The sequence below is a fragment of the Terrapene carolina genome, unplaced genomic scaffold (assembly GCF_002925995.2).
Source record: "Terrapene carolina triunguis isolate 2854851 unplaced genomic scaffold, T_m_triunguis-2.0 Scaffold113, whole genome shotgun sequence".
Classification (NCBI taxonomy): Eukaryota; Metazoa; Chordata; order Testudines; family Emydidae; genus Terrapene; species Terrapene triunguis.
The window spans coordinates 31,798,298-31,819,003 of record NW_020664464.1 but is presented as its reverse complement, the minus strand read 5'-3'; the positions used below and the strand labels follow the sequence as shown (position 1 = coordinate 31,819,003).

At 41.4% G+C, this 20,706-nt stretch overlaps 1 pseudogene; it reads left to right on the top strand.

Moving 5' to 3' along the window:
- Window positions 1-18,578, top strand: part of LOC115271211 — a 46,853-nt pseudogene extending 28,275 nt beyond the window's left edge.
- Window positions 18,579-20,706: the final 2,128 nt, after the last annotated feature.

Sequence of the window (20,706 nt, the reverse complement as noted above, 5' to 3'; positions counted from 1 at the left end):
GTCTCCTATTGAAACTCAGCCATAACTCCCGTTATTAGTAATGGGAGTTCTGTGTGTGAATTTATAGCGAAATAGTGTGTACAACCAACTCTGGAAAGCTAACTTCACAAGGTAGCCTCCACTTCTCCCTTCAGGGAAGAATTCCTGAGCATGTACAGGGGGAGAAGATGTGGCTTGCAGTTCTAGGCTCCCTGGTGATATTAGGTTCTGTCTTTGCCATTCCTAGGGCAGTTACATAAGGAGCTAGTCATTACATATATCGCTCTGGGTCCTTCTATCACCAGGAGGGCTCCTCAGAGAGAGAGAGATGTAGCTACATACTTTCCTACATGGAGCTTTCTGCGTTCCCCTTGACAGAGCTAAAAAGCACAGACTAAGGAATTAATTCTGAGGGCAGTGGAAATATGCTGGTTCTTCCATATATGTCAGGGTATGTGTAAGTGTTCATGCCCCTTATGCACGTGAGATCAGTTGTTTGAATAGCAGTGTTCATCAGGGGTGCACATGTGCCCTGTGCCGCCTTCTGCCTCTGTATGAGGGCATAAAGGGTGGAGTGGCCCCAACCCTTTCTGTTCCCTCTTCTTACCTGCGGTAGTGAGACGGGACCTTGTCGGTGTCCCATCTGCTAGTCTGTAGCTCCAATTAAAACTCTTCAGAACTCTTATACTTCACACATGGTGGACTGCTGTGAATGAACGTGACCCATTTGGCCTGATTTTGGACGGTCAGACCTCCTTTTACATCCCACTTTATAGGGCATCTCAACATAGCAAACTCTAAGCTTTCAGGTTCAGTCCCTGCCCTTCCTATGGTGGGCTGATCTCTTTAAAAGATGGGCACAGGAGGTGCCTCTTCTGCTTGGGCAAGAGTAATTTACTGGTAGATGCTCAGTATACCAGTCATTCTCTTTGAGAGCTTGCAAGTTGTGGGATACTCAACTGAAGCTTTGTTTCCTGGATCAATCAATGACTGTCTCTTCAGATCCCAAAATAGGTACAAGAGCATAGCAGGTACCGGGGGTGGGGGGTTGGGGAACAATCCATGACCAGCTCATCTAGCAAATCTGTGATGCCTAAAATGAGCATGGAGAAGATTCCAGCAGCGAACAAAGACCCAGAACTGAAGTTGATACCATCAGCATGGAAGCTAGCGCTGTCACCTTTGGTACTGAAGTCTGGCAGTGAGAGAGGCTGCCAACTTGCGGAGAGAGATCCATGCTAGTTCTAATCTAGCTAGCATGCTAAAAATAGAAGTGGTGGGAGAGCCTCGCTGCCGAAGTACAAATCTTTCCAAGATGCTGAGTATGTACAGCTACAGAGAGGACACTTGTGCATCATTTTCTTGCCATGAGCCTTCCTGCTACAGTGGTCTCCAGGCCATTTATATGCCTTTTCACCAATTTTTCCTTGTCTCCAGGTCAGATGGGACAAGACTCATCCTGGTAGCTCCATACTGTCTGAGTCAGTTTTGGCCATCAAACCTTTGCAAATGTCCTGTCAGCCTCCCATCCATTTCCCAGACCGCCTGAACGAAATAGCTTACAATTATGGTCATGTATTGCACTCAGACCCAAAGTCTTTGCACCTAATTGCTTGGCTGTTGGGCTGGTTGAGCACTGCTGACAGAAACTGCTCCTGTTCAAAAATTCTCATACAGAGCAGAAAGCTGTCCACTACAAAGTCCTAGTCCTTGAAATGAAAAAGATTCTTCATATGGGAAGCCTAACACCATCTAGACCCAGTAGAGGCTCAGACACAGATGCTGGAACTAGGAGTGCTGGGGGTGCTACTGTACCCACTGGCTTGAAGTGTCTTCCATCATATACAGCAGAAAGCAAAATGTGGCAGCAGAAAGTTCTTCAGTGACACAAACTGCCCCTGGCCTCTGCTCTGAAAGAGAAGGAACAGGCCAACACTGCCCACATATTGGAAGGAGATGGGACAAACATGTCCGTGAGATGGGTTGAACCTGCACACCTCCCAGGCAGCTTCCACCATGAAATTTCCTGCCAGTTGTGGCTGGAATTGTAAACTGCTTCTCCGAATGGAACCTGGTTGTGGATTCCACCTTGAGAGCAGCTGCTTGTGTGAGTGTAAAAAATATCCCTCTACCCCATGGGGTAAACTGACGCTAGTATGTTGGAAAATTTGAATATTGTCTGACAGCATTACCCAATGCTGCATATATTTCCAGTAAAGTTATGATTACACTTGTATTTTGGTCATGTGCCAAGACTAATGGTGTGTTTTAGAGATGCAGAAAATTATATTCATAAAAATGGAAATTATAGTGCGACTACACATGAAAACAAACTTTCCTATGACACTGTTGTTTGCTTAAAAACTAAACAGTATACAGTTAAAACCAAATTATGTGCTCAGACTTTAAACTAAATCTAACCAATCACTGTTTTTCCTTACTTGTCCATTGTGGAAAACTAAATATTTGCTTTTGAAGCTAAGCTTCTGTCTGCTGAACATCTTCTGCTAGCATTTTTCTCAGTAAATAGAAGTATTCCCACCTCTGTTCACTAGCTAGGCTCTTCTGTGGTTAGAAAATAGGCATACCGCTTGCTATCTTTTTTTCGTGGGAGAAGTGGAGAATGTGGATCTAGGACATATTTTACTTCTTATAATTGCCTTCAGCAGATTGAACCTAGGCCTGGCACAGTAGCACTCCCTGATGGGCACAATAGCAGACCCTATCCTTGGGAGTGCAGGGACTGCCCCCTCTTAACTCTATCTGGCATACAAACCACCCCAGTAGAGGCAGGGGACTAAGTGGAACTAGAGCTGGTCAGGTGGCAGCAGGCTGTCCCTCCCAAAGGGTTGGTTCACTGTGTGCTCTCCCTCTATATGCCAAGCAGCTTAGACAGGAATTGTCTACTGAAGCATAGTCCCTCCTGGAGTGCCTCTTAGGCAGCATGGCTCTGTGCTTTTTCCAGTGCAGACCAATGACTAAATGCCACACTCAGACCTCAACTGAACAGCAGTCTGATCAGAATCACCTTTTTCCGCATGGAGATTTTGTTGCGCAGAAAGCAGAAATACAATGGGTATAGAAAAAGAATAAAACTACTGGTGTGTGAAAAGATGTTTGGTGACAAAGCAGAGCAGGATGGTTCTGAAACAATTACAAAGGGACAGGTTTGTTACACTTTGGTGTATCTTGTGGTTCTTCTTTCGCCATTAAAAAATTCTAGCTGTCATTTGCTCATTTTTACTATTTAGTTTAATGGTTTTACTTGGTGAATTATAGTTATTTCACTAAAATATCACTGACAAATAATCTCAATTCCCATTAAAAATTATTAGATGGCATCTCTCTAGATTTTGAAATACTCAGCTGTGCAAACAGTTTCTTACCTCTTTATCAATCACCTTTAAAACTGTGAGGTCACCTCTCAGAAATCTTGTCTCCATTGAAAATAATCCTTTAAATCGTGCAGTTGCTCCTTATGTTCAAACAGGAGACATTTGACACAACTCTTCTCAGCTTGAAAAGTTCCTCCTCTTTCTCCATTTTTTCTCCTACTGTTGTCCAGTGTTCCTGTATCTTGGTGAGCATCCCAACCAAGGAGGGCGACATTTGGCTTCTTCACTTCCTCACTGCTTCTCCATGTGTTGGCAATAGTGATCACTTGAGGACAGTCAGCCTGATCCTGTGAATCCTCAATACATGCAACTCCCATTGAAGTTACCAGCGTTCTGTAGGCACTTACAGGATTGGGCCCTAACAAAAAGCATGTGTAATGCAAAGTAGAGGAATCTGAGTAGTTGTGTGGAGAACAGAATAGTAGTGGATAAAAAGTTACGGAATGGCAAATTAAAAGTTCCTCTTACTGTTAGTTTTAGTATTTCATAGTATGGAGTCTAACCCATGACTTAGATTAGAATTTGTTAGCAGGACACTTGTGGACTAGTTTTTAACTGCAGTAGGAAGACCTGGTGTCTGAAAAACATTCAGAAGAATATTGCATTATTGCACAAGATGAAGGAAGAAGCACCAAATGGCTTAAAAGGTAAATCTGACTATCTGTTGTCTTTTGAAATGGAGGGCAGCAGCTGCACACTTCTGCACAACCTTGTGTAGTCTTTTAAACCTGTACAAAGTGGGTATAAAAATGCTACTAAATCAAAATGGGAGTGTTCTTGTACCCGCTTTGCCCATTTGTAGACATCTACACCAGTTGCAAGGTAGTGAAGAATGAGGCCCTTATCTCTATTGTGTACCATTTAAATTTGACAGAGTAAAGTAAGTTGGCCCCATCAATACTGTATCCCTCTGGTGATGGGAAGAGTATGTGCTGTGCCTATTCTTGCATTGGAAGTATAGTGAATAAGTGGGAAAATGGAGCATTCTTTCTAAGCTCTGCCCACAAAAACTTTAGTAGAACGCTACCTGATTATCATGGAATCTGGCTATGATTCTAGTTCTGACACAGATAAGTAACTGTAGTAGATGATAACTGATGTATTGATATGCAGTTCTTCTATAAAATGAGCTGGCAAGGTTGTGACTTGGTATGTTCAAGGCCAACATATTTAGAATAAAATGTTCGTTTTAGTTCATCTGCACACATCTTTTCTCTGAGTTCATGCAAAATGCTGGCTTTGTCTCAAGTGGTCCCTTCTCATAGTTACTACGTTAAGTCCTGTTCTAAAGGATGAAAACTAGGAAATGAAGTAGTTACTGAGGAAAAAAATCTCCTAGAGATTAACAGCATCTTCTTATCCATCTTTTTTGCAACAGGTAAATCACATTGCAAGCACAGCTAGCATTACTTATCTAACAACTTGGGATTTACACATATTCCTAATGGCTTTCAGAAGTTTAATAAAGGACTTGTGTTGATCTGTTTTTGCACCTTTTGACATGTCAATCAATAATGATACAAAACTGTAAGATCAATTTCAAAACCTCTCAGCTTCCTCATAAAAAGTAACTTCATTGACTTCTCAGATAATTTTACTAGAAGGTTGGTTGGAGAGACCTTAAATGCATTAATTATACTTGTATCATTATCAATATATTGCATAATGTGTTTTATCACATTTTGGAGCCTACCTAAGTGGCATGGGTTTGGGGTCCTAAGGAAGGTTTTCAAGAAATCATTTATAGATTTGTGAAATGATGAAGTTGTGCAGATAGGCCAGAAACCAATAATGCTATGTACCTGTAACAGAAGACAGATGTTTGATGAGGAAGGTAAAAGCATGATTATTTTCATTTAACTAGCAAGTTGCTTGAAAGGACATATTACACAATCTCTGTCAGATGTATAAGACTCAAGATTATAAAGCCAGAAATTGATCACTGTGATCATCTTCTAGTCTGACCTCCTGTATAACACAGACTGTAGAACTTCTCCAAAACAATTCCTGTTTGGACTGGAGCATATCTTGTAAAAAAACATCCAGTCTTGATTTACAAATTGCTAGTGATGGTAAATCCACCATGACCATTGATAAGTTGTTCCAATGATTAATTAGCCTTGCTGTTAAAAATCTGTACCATATTTCTAGTCTGCATTTGTCTAGCTTCAGCTTCCAGACATTATATCTTCTTATACCTTATGTTATAGCTTTTTTTTTTTTTTTTTTTTTTTTTATAAAAGAACTGTGTGAGAAACATGTCTGAGAGCCAGCTGGGATATAGTGAAGATTATGGCATCTTTACCATAAAGACCATCTGTTCACCAGTACCAACTTCCTTTTGAAAGACTGTAATAGTTGCTTTAATGAATGGTAATTTATTTATTTGATTGATTGATTTGCCAGACTAGTCTAAAAGGATATAGGTAGTAATGCAGAGCGTACTGAAATGATAAGCATATCCTAATTGTAGCTTGTTTAAACAGTGGTTACTCAAATTGCTTTTAATATATGTTTCTATGTCCACTTAGTCCAGAACTACTTTCCCTACTGTAATTTTAAATGTGTCAAGCTATGGGATTTCCACTGTTTCCCTAGGGAGACAACTCTAGAGTCTAATAGATGCCGTCCTTGGGAAATTTTTTCTAATAGTAAGGTTTGGTTTGGTTTAATTTCAGCCCATTGTTCTTGGGGGGGAAAAAACCAACCTCCTCTTGACCCATCCTAATTAATGTATCTCCCTCCTTGACGTTTAATACCTTTCAGATATTTTTAACTTGTTCATTGTTTATTTTGGGGAAAAGTTGATCTACATGTAACTTATTCCTAGAGCTATGTGAAGCTGGTGAAATTTTTTTTTTTTGATAATTTTTTGAAGGATTTTTTTTGTCATTTTCCCTTGAAAGGATATTGCAATCCTCTAATTCACTTTTCTGAAAATAGATTTTTATTTACTAGAAAAAATATTAAAAAATCAGTCTTTGAAGCTAATTCTCCTTGAAATAAACTCTTTTTCATTTTGGGGACCTGTCCTAATCAGATAATGCAAATAGTTTAATTGAAGCCAATGAAACTATCCATGTAAGTAAAGCAAGCCTGTTTTCACTAGAAAATGAGTACATTTTAAATGCAAAATGGGCCTATTTTTTTTGTTTGTAACGGAATGAAAAAAACCTCCATACTTTGAGTAGATTTAATTGTGAATATTTCATATACATCTTGTTGACTTGATTGCAAGTAGATAATTTCAAAGAGAAGTTAATATCCCTGTAATGGGAGCAATATTTGAGAAGATGTAAACTCTTCCGTACTGAATAACTCCACTTACCTCCTAGATTGAATCACGCTGTTGCAAAATCTTTAATGTGCTTGTTGGAGAAATTATTCTTGAGAACATGTCAAGATAATATGGTAGGTAGGTAAGTATATAGCTACAGTCCTGTTTTATGGAATAAGTGGAAGTTCTTTGTCATTTAAAGAACACTTTCCTAAACATGTTAAGGGAATACCCCACCAAATATGTTCTGTCTTGAGAGGGGGGATAGAATGTAGTGTTTTAGGGGAAAAGGAGGATTTCTACTCCAAGATATTTTCCAACTGCAAATACATCAAGTATCTCTCTCTAACGGAAAAATGAGCAAGAGAAGTGTACAATGTATGGCTTCACTTTCTCCTCCTCCTCCTGAGGCAACACTTCTCTGTTTTTCATACAGAGAATTATAAACCAAAGAATGCATACTCCATATTTATCACTAACCATGGCTTTGGAACCCTGCATGTGCCTAATATAAAGAAATGTTGCTGAAGGAAGTGTTGCTGTGAAAAGGATATTTACATAATAAAGAAGCACTAGCAGGTAGAGCTTTGTCTTTGATACCCCATTGCAAACACTGCTTTTCCGCTGGCATGGGTTGATGGATGGGATGGACAGGAGACAGGGCAAACTATATTAAGCACCCAATGCAGAAGGTTTGAGTAGTCCTTATTAAAACTTGGAGCCAATCACACTTTCTATATTGGGGATGAACACAGTTTAGCCTTGGCTTATGTCTGAGACAAAACTGCGTTCCACCACAATTTAGGAGGGGAGTTGCATGATATCTTGTGTCAAACACAGCTACAGCTACAGCTACTGCTCTGTGTAGATATAGCTTGGTAGTCTGTTCAAAACAGTGGTATAAATGCAACTTATAATAACAAGAATACACTCTGCCCTTGTTATGTGTTCTGGTGAAGTTTCTGTTTGGTCTCTCCCTTCATTTATATATACATACATGTATCATTTAGAGAGAGTTGTGGGTCATTTAATCTAGCTCTCATCTGCATGTCAATGAGGCTCAAAGTCTATGAAAAGAATTAGCTGGTTGAAAATGTTTATACAAGTTTTCTTCAAATGCAGTTGACATGAAAATCACCCTGTCTGAAACAATTGTCTTTTGAGCTATGGTGCAGCAAAGTAAGTGTGTTAACATTACATGACTGCGGAATATTTCATATTATCAATTAACAGTCTCGTAGTAGTTCAAAGTGAATACAAACCTAAATTAATCAAATATAGCAAATCAAATATCTGTGTTCAAACAGATCAGCTGACTGTTTATTTATTTTGATACTTTCATTAAGATTTAGCATACAGTGCATTAGCTTTTGCAGAGTACATGAGCCATGTATGCTGTTTCAATTTTAAAATAACAGATATTAATTTCCATTCTCTTTGGTTTCTCCTTCAGGACTAATTAAAGCAAACAAGTTTATTTTTCTAGGCACCATTCCAAAATGTGCAAGTGCATGCATTCTGGTTTAATGCTTTGAGTGCGATTTTTCTTTTGCTTAAATCTCTAAGGAAATACAAATGTGTTTCTGGAAATGGATTGTATTTATTACTATCAAATTCAGATTGGTACTTGACAAACTTTGTGGTCTGTCTTCAAAAGAATGTTACAATTCAGCTCACTCAGTTGCCTAAACATTGAATGCTTTTTAAAAAAATATATGAGTAGTTCAAAAGTTTTCTGAGAGGGGGTATGTGACGTGTCATTCCATATGCTTTATGAAAATATGCTTATGATATGAATATGACATAACAGATATACTTTATGCAAGATGGCTCATGTGAAATATCATTGGAAAGGTTATGATTTACTGAATGCGATTATCCTATTTGTATGCCTGTATCATTTCTGTATCTGAAATTAGGAATGTTGACTATGTACTGTATCTGTATTTCAACTATGCTACTTTGGGTGACACCCACTGCTAACACTTCAGGTACAACAACTGAAAAACAAGTCCATCAACAAGGACAATGGACTGGAAAAGAGCTTAGTCTTCCTGTGAATGTGTAGGTCAGCCTGTGAAGAATGGCTACAAGGGCCCTACAGAGTCAGGGGGTCTTGTTGTGACAGATTTATGTTACCAATCTGCGTGGGGCTTCAGGTGATCAGGCTGAGGTCGCAGGATCTTTAGGGGAGGAGATGAAGGAACACACCAAGTGACTAAGTTTAAAGCTTTATTAACCAAATAACAGCGGTGAGTGCTGGGTGCTCCCCACATCACTCAAGGGAAGGAAGAAAGCATTAGCGCCCGAGCCCTAACCCACTTTCATACTCACACACGCACAATCCAAGGCTGGCCAAGCCTGGGTGTAATGTAAGAAGAAGAGGGGGAAGGGTAGATGGGGTTCTGTCCTGTGCACAGGCCGTCTAGGATCCACTGTTGATCTCCGACTTGCTTCAGCTCTCGGGAGGGTTTTAAGCCCTGGGTTCTTCTGGGGGCATTTTAGTCCAGGGATCCTTGTCTCCCGTGCTCTCTGTAGCAGTCCGAACCGGCCTTCTGTAGCTCCCTTAGGTTCCCCAAAACACATCGGCTTCAGGGTCGCAAGACTGTTGTTCTTCCACTCACTGGCCTTCACAATTTTTCTCGTTTTGCAACCCCCTTCAGGTCTGTCTGGTTCAGCTCTCCTTTCCCACAGGCTTTTGGCTGTTTGGCAGCAGGGAGCTTGTTTGTGTTCATTGGCCTTGAGCGGCAGTTTCATTCCTTATCTTCGAGCCTAGCTGAATCATCGAATTAACCCGTTCCTTTCCCCCTTCCTCCACCTTCGGCCTCTCGCAACCTGCAAAGGAATCTTTCATTCCACACTCACACCTTCAACCCTTCCCAAAATCCTTTCCCATGCATATATAAGTGTTAGCAATATACAACGCTGATGCTTACCCAGGGGACCCCATGGGTGGAGGGGGGGGGAGTTTTATTGTGACATTGTCACCTGATACTGAAACATTACCTGGGACTTCTTGTAACTTTCCACTGTAAGGGAAGGGGGGTCAAATTAAGAAACAAAGGACTCCAATCCTATTTAAGGGTGGGCAGTAAAGTAATCCAGGTCATGAGTTCTCCCCTTCTACTCCACCCAAGATGACTGCTGGAAACAGCTAAGACTGAACAGGGGGAAAGAACTGGTCCCAGGCTGGAAGGGCATCTAGCCTGTGAAGAAGATTATTAGAACCACATTTAGGGTGAGAACTTACATGTAACCAGTTTCTTTAGTGTATTAAGCTTAGTTTGCATACTCTGTTTTATTTTCTTAGTAATCTGCCTTGTTCTGTCTGCTACCTCCTTAACTACTTAAAATATACCTGTTATAGTTAATAAATTTATTTCTGGTTTATAATATAACCCAGTTTATGTGATTTCTAATGGGGGGGGGGCACGCGAAATTGTGCATACCCTCTTCCACATTGAGGGAAGAGGCAAAAATAATATATCTTTGGGTCTGTACTCCAAGGGAGGTAGACATCTGAGTACTGGAGCAAGTCCCTTAAGCTGAGTCTTCCCAGAGCTGATCTGCAGCTGGGTGTGGCTCTGCCTGTGTGTTTGTTAGAGGAGGTTTTAAGAGCCTGGCTCAGCAAGACAGGTAAAAGGGGGCCCATGTTGGCAGAACAGGTAGACTCAGTGGTATCTCAGCACATCAGGTGACTTCCCAAGGGGTCCAACCCATCACAGAGTATAAAGGTGAATTTTTCTTTGTTTAAATATTTAAAATATGCAGTAAAAGCTTGTTCACGAGAGAACATACAGGAATAGTAATGAAAAGCAGGCAGAGAAGACCTATGAAACACCAGCTAAAAGTCAGATACTATCTCCCTACTCATGTAGGGTAAAATCTCACCCCATTGAAGTCAGTGGCAGAGCTCCTATGGATTTCTGCGGAGCCAGGATTTCACCCATTGAGTAATACTTTACTTCTAGAGTCAGGGTATAGCTACACCAGGGGTCGGCAACGTTTGGCATGCGGCTCGCCAGGGTAAGCACCTTGGCGGGCCGGGCCAGTTTATTTACCTGCTGACGTGGCAGGTTCGGCCGATCGTGGCCCCCACTCGCCGCGGTTCGCTGTCCTGGGCCAATGGGGGCGGCGGGAAGCGACGCGGGCGAGGGATGTGTTGGCCGCGGCTTCCCGCCACCCCCATTGGCCCGGGACGGCGAACTGCGGCCAGTGGGGGCCGCGATCGGCCGAACCTGCCGTGTCAGCAGGTAAATAAACTGGCCCGGCCCGCCAGGGTGTTTACCCTGGCGAGCCGCGTGCCAAACGTTGCCGACCCCTGATCTACACTTTAAAATGGTACGTGGCGCAGCTGCGGCACTTCAGCGTGGACACTACATACATTGGGTTTTCCCATTGGTGTAGGTTATACATTTCCCCGAGAGGCTGTAGCTAGTGCTGTCTACACTGGGGGCTAGTTTGGTATAACTACATCTCTCTGGTGTGAATTTTTCAAAGCCCTTGGAGACGTAGCTGTACCGATGTAAATTCCTAGTGTAGAACAGCTCTAAGTAAGTATGCAGAGTAACGTACTACTCAGCATAAGTAACAGCATCTTGCCCTTATGATCATACTTTACACCCATTCCTTGCTTCTAGATATGCAAGTTTTATACAGACTAAAAATTGTCTCTCACAGTAACCATTAAGGCTACGCCTACACTGCACACTACTGGCAACACACCTACGGCCTTGGCTACACTTGCGAGTTACAGCGCAATAAAGCAGCCCCAGGCGTCCTAGCTCACTCCCCATCCACACTGGCAAGGCCCGTAGAGCGCTCTGACTCCACAGCTACAGCGCTGCTTGTACTTCACCTCGGCGAGTAGAATAACATTTGCTGCACCCCTGCTGGAGCACCGTGGCGCCAGTGTGAACAAGGTGTTGCGTTACTGTGCTGTGATCAGCCTCCAGAAACGTCCCATATTCCCCTTAAGTCAAGTGGCCACTCTTGTCATTGTTGTGAAATCGGCTGCAGGAATGCGGAAATGCCCTTTCAAAGCTCAATTTCGGAGAAGCCGGCTGCTTATCAGCTCTGAGAAAAGCAAACATTTACTGTTTGCTTTGAGTGAGTGAGAGAGAGAGAGGTGGGGGGCGGGAAGAGGGGGGTCTGAACTTATAAGACAGCATGCTGACACACTCTCAGCACCCCAAAAACCCACTCTCTCTCCCCCCACATACACACAACACACTCTCTGTCACACCCCACCCCACTCCCATTTGAAAAGCACGTTGCAGTCACTTGCATGCTGGGATAGCTGCCCATAATGCAGCGCTCCCAATGCCGCTGCAAGTGCCGCAAATGTGGCCACGCCAGTGCGCTTGAAGCTGTCAGTGTGGACAGACTGCAGCGCTTTCCCGACTGCGCTCTACGAAGGTGGGTTTAACTCACAGTGCTCTACATCTGCGAGTGTAGCCATGACCTAGGTGAAAATCAGTCTGTGCCCACACTGTGATGTGCAGTGAAAGGCTCTGGTGGGAGGAGGCTGCAAGGAAAGGCTCCAACAGTGGAGACCTGCTGGAGCCCTTCTCTGTTGCCTCCCCTGCCAGAGTCTTTCCCTGCTGCTGGATCCTTTCCCTGTGGCAGGGGAAGACTCTGGCAGGGAGACACTACACTGCTAAAAATAGCAGTGTAGAGTGGGGAGACTCTGCTTGGAGATGTAGAGAGCCCTGAACAGAATGTACATACAATAAGGGTTCAGGCATGTCTTTACTCAGCTAAGCAGTGCCTTGCAGTCTACACTGCTAATTATGCCTGTGCTAGGGTTGTGGAGGATTTCTCATGCAATGGGCGGGGTGGAAGCTTTGTATACCTGAGAAAGTCTTGAGGATTACATGCAAGCACACACTTTTCTTGACCTCCGTTGAGACCCCTTAGCGCAGCTTCTGTCTTTCTCGCCAGTGGCTGGATGGAACTCTTTGTAAAGTTTTGCTGAAGGGGCCCTGCTCTACAGCATAAAACAATAAAGGCCTGCCTGTCATTTTTCCCCTCTGCAGTCATTGTTAAACACCTATTAATTTCAATAGAAGCAGAATCAGGCCCAGAATTTTCCGTTCTCTCTTTCCAGGGCTGAGTATGGTGTTTCTGCAGGCTCTTGTGGCTATAATTCAGTTTTTTAAAGTTATTTTTTTTTAAATAGCATCTCTTAATTGTTTGAGCATCAGTATGCTTGGTCCCATTCCAGTCTCCGCCCTATTGGTAACATTTGTATAATGATTGTACTTGTGTGCTGATTAAAAGCAGTGCTTTCACTCTGACTTGCTTCAGAAGTAATAGACCATTATAAATGGCTGCTGTGAACTTTTGAACTCAGGGGAACTCCTGAATAAATGTGATAAGGGATAAGGTAATCCTGGTCTCAGAATTCACTCCTCCAGTGAAGTAAATTACGTCATTTTCAACCCAGTTGTTCATTTTTCTTACAATACATTGTTCCTTCAAATTCACCTAAGGTCTTACAAAAGAATAAAAAGTGTATTTTAATTTTGAAGTTGACTGTGTAGATAATTCCCCTTGTACTATGTATTTTTCTTGGCTTGCTTAAAAGGGAGAAAAAAAGTAAATAAAACAAGCTAGTACTAGAGAGACGCTTAGTCAGTGAGAGAAAATCCAGACATTGCACTTGACAAGTAATAGAAACAATGTTATTTAACATAATTTTTTTTAAAAGAAAAAACCTTGTGAGATTCCCAAAACTCAGAAAGATGGGTTGAACAGTACACTAGAGATTGCATTGTAGTATTACGATCCCTCATTAGACTTATTACTTTCAAAATAGTGTCACAGTATGTCAGGTTGTCATTTTATCTGAATGTGTGAAGCTGAAATGAAGTATTTTAGCTGAAAATCAACTGTCAATTTGAGTAACAACTTCTGAGTTTTCATTCCCAGGCTAGTCTATTTAAATCTTTAATGATGAAACAGTCATTTCACCTTAGAGTTATTGAGGACAATGTAAATATAAATAAGTGAGCTGTATTTTTTGTGTGTGGTTTAATTCATCCCTACTGGGAAAATTAAACTGTAAATACATATACATGGCATACAAATAGAGCTGCAAGCTATAAAATATTAATATTTTGTATTGTCATAGCACCTAGAGTCTTTAATCAGTAGCGGGACCTCATTGTATTAGGCATTGTACCAATACTCTTTTGTGATTATATACTTCTTTTTATGTTTTGCACCCAAAACTCCAAGAGGATTTCAGTATATGGCACTTAAAGCCATACTTGGACCTCCTACAAGCAAAGTTTTATACAGAGCCTCATCCAAAGCTTATTGGGAGTCTTACCATTGACTTCCCTGGGGTTTGGAGTAGGACTCTGCTGCCCATGTTCCCCCTGTTTGGTTCTGTACTGTACTTGTATCCCCCACCCCCAAACAGACACACACTGTAGCAGTGCTCCTGGATGTGTGCTTTCCTTCAGGCTCAAGCAGCTGGATGACTGAGATTGCCATTACAGTGCCAAATTCATCCTTAGTGGTACTCTGCTGAAGCCAGTAGTGTTCCAGCAGGGATTAATTTGATCCAGAGTCCCAGATAATTTCTGACTGCTGCCAGAATTTACTGAAAATCTGCCTTCCAGAACAATTTTAATTGGGTGCTGCGGTTTAAAGTCCAGGCAGAATAGACTGAACAGAATAATTTGTACTGTTCTGTTGGTTTGAAACTGAAGAAGCTTGGTTATATTTTCTTAGCTCTTTGTAAGGGCAAGTCGACATTACAAAATAAGTTGACCTAAATTAGGTAATTATTACGGTGGTTCATGTCCACCCCTTGTCCCCTGTCAGTGTACAAATCCTCATCAGAAGCGCTTCCACCGACTTAACTGTGTGGGGCATTGTGGGGCACTGACAGATGGAGCACCCCCTGCCCTGGGGCCGACAGCTGGAGCTCTCTCCCCACCCCCTCCCTGTGGTCGACAGCCGCAGCCACTCAGAGACCAACAACCAACAGATGATGTAACTCAGTGTCTACAGAGACACTGAGTCGCCATAGCTACATCAACCTAAGTGCTACACCTCTTGCGGAGGTGGTGTTATTGAGTCGGAGTAGTGAGTGACTTACATCAGTGGGAGCAACATTGTAATGTGAACATTTACAGAGTTAGGTCAACGTAAGCTGCCTTACGTCGACCTAACTCTATAGTGTAGACCAGGCCTTAATATTAGTCACGGGATAAAGTTGTATGACACTCATCAGGTTTTAAGTATTGCTTCCTAACAGGCATTCATTTGTACTGTATACCCAATATAAAGATTGTAAAATCTTCCACTATGTCTGTGAAGCTTGTTTATCTTAGAACTGCTGTACATATTGCCCTCTCTTGAGCATTAGATAAGTTTATTTTTGATCTCAGACCTATAATTGTGTAAAGTAACAGTCTCTAATTAAAAACCAACCCGCATGGCATTCTGGATTTAGAGCATAAATCTTTAATATTAGCTTTTGCACATGTGCACTTAAGGAAACCTAGCCTTTTGTCAACCAAAAATATTTACATTTGAGTTATTTTATTTGAGTTGAAAGTTTAAGTAAATCCCCAAGTACTTTAGCATAGTAGTTTTGAGATGTGGAAAATAGTTTACTGTTTATCCTTCAGCTGCATTTCTTAAAATCTTAACCCAAATGTATATTAAAGTGATGGCAAACCTCTTTTTAATTGTTGCTCTTGTATCCATGAATAAATCTGTTAGCCGTGATTATCAGTGATTTGTTGTTTTGTTTTGTCTTCAACAAAGGACATTTCCCTCTCCCTCTTTCATCCCCTCCACTGCTCACTCAGAGCAGGGTTAGAGACCATTCTAGGCTGAGGAAGGCTGGATGAGAATCTTTTCTGAAGCAGCTCATTTCATCTATACACTTGGCTCAAGGGATCGTTGCAGAGCACCTTTGCTCCAAGGCTTTTGCAGTTTGCCCAGTGTAGGGAGCAAGGAACTGAACCATGTATCTGCTGCTCTTTTCTTTCTGCCTTCCCTCCCACTCCTCTTTTTCTTCACTCTGTCAACCTCCCTCTCTCACCCACCCACCCCAACACACAAAATGCGTAAAGAAGAGTAAGATGCATGAAGTGGTAGGTCACACTAGACCAGGCCCTCTCAGAGGTCCAGAGAGGCCCAGGCCACTTCCAGCTTTTGAGGCCCCTAGCCACAATTAAAAAAAAAAAATACAACACATGAAAACAAAATAAGGCACCAAAAAAAGAGTGAGACATAATTTGAATATTTTTTTATTTAACAAATGCTTTTCTAGCCTTTTTCTGTGCAAATGCACTAATTATTGAGGAAAAATGTAGCTTTCGTGCAATGTCACAGTTGATATTAAGCATGGCGAGCCCATTCAAATGCTCTTGTCCCATAGTTGAACGGTGATAGTTCTTTACCTGCTTCAACACATTGAAGGTGTGTTCATCTGAAACCACTGATGCAGGCAAACTGACAAAAATACGCAATGCAATTGTGATATTAGGAAACACCCCAGAGAGTCTAAGTTTGAGTATTTCTTGAAGCAATTCCTTAAATTTGCAGCTCTAAGCTGAGAGTGTCACATTTTGATCCAATGGGGATGCACATGAAAACAAGTTGCGAAACTTATCAAATGCCAAAAAATTAACAAGTGTCTAAATTTGAGGTCCCCTTTGAGCTTGAGGCTCAGGCCAAATGGCCCTCCTGCCTCCCCCCCCCCCCCCAATCCGATTGGCCCTGCACTAGACGTATCTGTGATCGGGACTTTCTGTCCCCTTGGAGTTTTGCTGTTGAAAGAGACATATTTTTGCCATCCTTTTGCCATTTCTGATATATCAAAAAGGTAAACTGAAAGAATTATTTTATGCTTATTTTACTTGCCATTATTATCATAATGTGTTTCTGCAGGCCAGTATTACCTGAGAACAACTTCTGTTTTACATTTTTTTTAAAAAAATCTTTTCCCTCTTAACTTCTTGTCCCCGTTCCCCTCCTTGCCTCTCTGCCCTCCCCCAAAAGGAAGAATTTTTAAAGATGACTTGTTCAAGGATAACTTAGATGTCAAATTTGTTTTTTCCAGCAAGAAAATATAGGTGTCCCGAGGTGTTTTTTTTTTTAGCCACTTTACTGTAACTGCACTTTTCCCAAAGAATAGAAAATGGCAGATACCTGGTTAAGTAGAGCCAGAAGAGAAATCTAACAAACTAGAGACCACATCATCCATTTTTCTGCTTTTTGGTGGTGGTTAAAAGGAAATTGAAGCAGGATTCCAGTTTTCAGCTTTAGCCTCAGGAAAGATGTGGTAGTTAGTCAGTGCACCCAAGATTTTTAAGTAATAGTTGTTTCTCCAGCAGGTAATAAATAATTAAATTTCACTTGTATTTTTGGTTGGCAAAAGCTACCAAATAATAAGATTTCCCCGTTCCTTTTTTCTTTTTACCATTTTATCATGAATTTCTCTCTGTCTCTGTCCTTAGCCTGTTTTTTTTTTATTTTGTGTGTGTAGGCAACAAGGTTTAAGTTCTGATAAATCAATTTTATTTGGGGGAAGGGTAGCAAAGAACAACCTAATATTTTGGGGAAACAATGAATGTTTCTCATACCTGAACAGGAAGGGGAAGGTGATTTTTAGCAAAACTGCATAACCCCTACATTATTTGAGGGTTAGCATTAATTACAATACAGTGCACATGAGAGATTATTTTATTATGTATTTTACAAATATCATATTTCTATCTTCTTTAGTTAAGTAATATCCTTGTTCTTTCTCACAATAGTAGTGCCCTAAAAATACCCATTGGGTACAGACATATGGAGTGCTGTGGTTTGTGAGGTTTTTTTCAGTATTGCATTCCGTCAACAGGCTGGATTATTTTATGGGTTCTTCTCAGCTGTTGGAGTAATATGTATGTGAACCATCTCACCAGACAGATGAAATTTTTACAGGAATTCTTGAAGTCCAAAACCTTTCTGAGGAGCAAAATACATTTGGGAAAACAAACCAGTTAAGAAACATGGAACTTTTTGCTGTCATATCAGAGATGATCACTTGCTTGCTCATCTGATTGCTCTGAGCTTGGTTGGAAAGATATTGTTAATCTGTTGTATCAGGAGGTGCATCACTGGACATTAGTGAATGTCACTCGTACTTATTTTCAGCATTGCATTTGTTAATCTTGCTAAGAAATTGGTGGTAAATGTTATGAAGATTGTTCACACCTCCTGTGGTATGTTGGATTCACCTAGCTGCAAAGTTCTCCTGTTCGCAGCAGCACTGACTGACTGTGACTCTTGCCATATGATTCACAGTATATATAGCATTGCTCTGTTGTGTTAAACTATAACAAGTAATCTACCCCTGAGTGACACTCCAAGCATGGACCAGTGCAAATGTTTTTGGTCATTGTTTTTGCTATTTGGGTTGCTGGTATTGCAGTTTGTTGTCCAGCTTTAGCACGTAAGAAAAGAACGCATAGCTGACTTCAGGAAACAAAACGTACCAATGTTCCAGCGACTTTCTTTATGCAGAATGTAAGGTTGAGTACAGAAATAAAAAGTAGAGGGTTGTTTTTTTTCCTATGGGAAAATATTTGTGGTGGTTATTGACCTTCTTCCCTTGTTAGTTTTAGTCTTTCTCTGTTTTCAAAGAGCCCTTCTGCTCTGGAACCATGAGAAGGCAACATATGGTGGCATTTGGATTGGGAATGATGTTGCAGAGACTAAGGTCCTCAGAGCACCTAAAGTTGTATCATTGATGTTTCTTGTTTCTGCACTCTAGGTTTCTCATTTTATCCTCCGGTGTTACCAAAAGGACCTAGACTCCTGTTGTTTTATGCCAATGATCCTCACAGTTCTGTCTTCAGGTTATTCATAAATCTATCGGTCCTTATCTTCTTAAATTGAATAATTACAGTTGAGGGTAAAGCTGCTGTCTTTCTGTTCCCGAATGAAAACAAATCAGTCTGCTGTACCAAAATTTGTTGTGCCTTCTCCATACATTTAATAACAGAAATCAATTGGATATACTGCAATCCGAAGAGGAATGGATTTTAAAAGTAAAATAAAGAAAAACTGGAATAATGTTAATTATTGAAGCAAAACTCTGGTAAGACACACTTTTGGTAGTACATCTTGCAGCTGTATAAGGATATTGTAGCTGTAGACACTTGTTTATACCTGTTTGTGTGTACCCAGTCTGTTATGTGACTGTCCTACATTTTGTATCTTGTAATTTATGTATTGCGTATTTAGTCGTATGTTACCTCACCGTGGGCAGGTCTGTGTCTGGTTCAGATGGGGCACACTCTTCTAGGTTATTTGCAGATGGATTTGGGAATTTTTTGTCGCCACTTCATTGCCAGGTGGGTAGAGCCATTCCTTGGTAAACACATTTCAGAATTCATTGGTCTTCCATACCAAGAAAGCCATCGAACTATTAACATGTTAATGAAGGTAGTTGCTGAATTCGGCTTTGAATAACCTCATTTCTGATCTTGTCCTGTCACTTAATATGGACCAACAGACGAAGACAACAAAGAATCAAAACGTCCCTCTTCCATAAGAGGGGCAGGAACTTCCGAAAAAGCCACCTTCCTTCAACCAAGAAGAGATCCAGTTCACAGTCAATAAGCTGAAATCTCAGTTTGTGACATTTCACCTGAATTGTTGAAGACCAGTGAGAATATTATTGTACCATGGCTGCATAGGCTCTTCCAGACCATCTGGCACACTTATATTATCCCCGATGAGTGGTGTTACTTTACCTCTGTTCAAAAAGGACAACATGGCTGAGCGTAACAACTATAGAGGCATTATGCTGTTAGCGGTCCCAGGGAAAGTCTTCACTTCTGGGCTGGTGTCTCAAATCAGCGATCCACTTTGTGACAAAGACTGGGATACTCAATGTAGCTTTAGACCTGGTTTTTTTCCATTGTTGACCAGATCTTTACCTTGAGACAGGTTTTTGAGGAGATAGCTCGGTGGTTCTCAAACTTTTGTACTGGTGACTCCTTTCACATAGCAAGCCTCTGAGTGTAAGCCCCCCCCCCTTATAAATTAAAAACACTTTTTTATATATTTAACACCATTATAAATGCTGGAGGCAAAGAGGGGTTTGGGGTGGAGGCTGACAGCTCGCAACCCCCCATGTAATAACTCACAACCCCATGAGGTGTCCTGATCCACAGTTTGAGAACCCCTGAGATAGCTGAATTTAATAAGACATGCACAACACTTTGTATAGACTTCTGTCAGGCCTTTTATTTAGTGCATCGAGCAAGTTTGTGGGATCTGATGAGGCAACCCAGCATCCCTGGGAAGATAATGTCATTGATAGAAAAGATCTATAATTGATTTAAACTCAGTTTTCCATTCTATGTCAAATACACCACATGGCTTCCTATCTCTATGGAGTTTGGCAAGGCTGTGTTCTGTTATCATTGTTCAATACTGGCATTGATTGGTTGATGGATATGCATGAGGAGGCATCGTCTTATTGGCTCAGTTTGGCTCTCAGCTGCTGTGATTCACTAATCTGGTCAGGCAAAAAGGAGTGCACTTTGGTCTCCATTATCATATGGCTAAAACTAATCCCTGGCCATTACCATCAAGCAGCCTCCAGCTCCAGATGATAATCAGCTCAATATGAACCTGCCTGGACAGGACACTAAGCCGGTGGCAACTGTCAAATACTTAAGTCATGTCATAGACAGTACAGGAAAATGCTTGAAAGATGTGGACACTCGTACAGCAGCAGCTGCTGCCATATTTTGGGCCCTTCTGTAGCCTGCTTGGGGACTTCATAACATTGAGCCTGTTATGAAGCTGCATATCTGTAGAACCACAGTGATACCAACTCAGTTGCATGGCAGTGAAATGTGGGCATGGAGGAAGTGGATTGATGTTTTTGATGCTCATTTTTTTTGTAGTTACTAATGGCGTGTGTGCCAATGGGATGAAAAATGGGTATAGATAAGTCATGTAAAGGGGGCCACCCCTACTTCATGTAACATTCCCTCTTCTCTCGGCCTCCCCCACTAATAGTTG